Source organism: Prunus persica, chromosome G4 (genome assembly GCF_000346465.2).
Source record: "Prunus persica cultivar Lovell chromosome G4, Prunus_persica_NCBIv2, whole genome shotgun sequence".
Classification (NCBI taxonomy): domain Eukaryota; kingdom Viridiplantae; phylum Streptophyta; class Magnoliopsida; order Rosales; family Rosaceae; genus Prunus; species Prunus persica.
The window spans coordinates 22,691,108-22,692,549 of NC_034012.1; positions in this window are offsets into that span (position 1 = coordinate 22,691,108).

Sequence of the window (1,442 nt, forward strand, 5' to 3'; positions counted from 1 at the left end):
TTTCTTTTTTTCAAACAGCCCCCTCTTGAGTCCAAGAGGTTGTGGTCACCCACCGTTGGATGTAAATCCAATAGTTCAAAAAAGTTTTTTAAAATAAGTGCAAGAGTGAGTGAACCGTTGAATTTACATCCAAGGGTGAGTGACCACAAATCTCTTGGACCCCTGTAGTCCAAGAGATAGGGACTGTTTTTTCAAAATCGTAACCTCGCAAAGGGCTAGTTTCATATTTCTATTTTCTTTTCTTTTTTTCAAGGATTAAATTTTTTTTTTGTCATTGAGTTTTACCTAAAATTTTAATTTGGTTAGTCATAAATAAAATAAAATAAAATAAAATTTGCCAAAGTGGTCATTGTATTTACAATTTATAGATATGCCATTAAGTTGTTGGGTTAAACACTTTTTGGTCATTGAGTTTTATACAAAATTTCAGTTTAATCACTTAGAACAAAAATTTAGCCAAAATCCATGCACATGCTATGCTCTTGCATATGCCGCTGGTAGGCTAAAAATTTATGGTAGGTGTAGCATCAATTAAGGCCCAAAAAAGGAATTATATGAAGAATAGTTTCACAAAAAAAACAAATCAATCTTTTCAACAACAAAAACTCCAATCATAATCCCAACCATTATCATACCCTCAACCCTTAAATTTATTTTTGTGAGTTTTCCGGTGGTTTCACTATTATATTTACAAAGACTATCAAGATGACTATGAGTTGGCATATGTTATGAATTTAAAATTAAATAAAACTTTGGTATAGTCTTTGTTTGGGCCTGGTTGAAATTTGACAAGGTCAGGCCCGAGATCCGACAATTAAATTAATATTGAGCCCAACCAGTGGGCGTAATCAATAAGGTCAGATAGAAGCCCAAAATCATAAATATGGCAGAATACATCAATCTAGCCAAACACATCAATACAGCTGAGAGCATAAAAGTCGTTGAGAGCCGATATGTGGCCGAAAGTGTAGATACGGTCGATTGACTAAAAGCAGCCGAATACATAAAATCAACCAATGCTTAAATAAGAAGAGAGATAATGACAGGACCTGACCCAAATTCCACTTTGGAATCCGAGTCAAACCCTGCGAGTATTTGACACCTGGCTAATGCCGGGCATAAAGACCAAACTGCCCTTCTAACTAAAAATCCACTTTTAAAATAATATTATCTTCTGCCGAAAAATTCGACAGAGTTTCCCCTGTAATTTACCCATTCCCCAAAATTTTCACCTGTCATCAAACATTTATATAACTTAATCATTCAGCATGCATTCAATTATATCTAAACAAATTAAGCATCATAATATTCTGGTCTCAGGTTGCCATAAAATGAAATGAACCAATCTGCTAATAAAATTCATCTCAACTTTCAAAACAACACTATTGCATTGGTAATCTCAAGCATTCTAACTCGTGGCTGCACCTTATAACCAAGGCTGC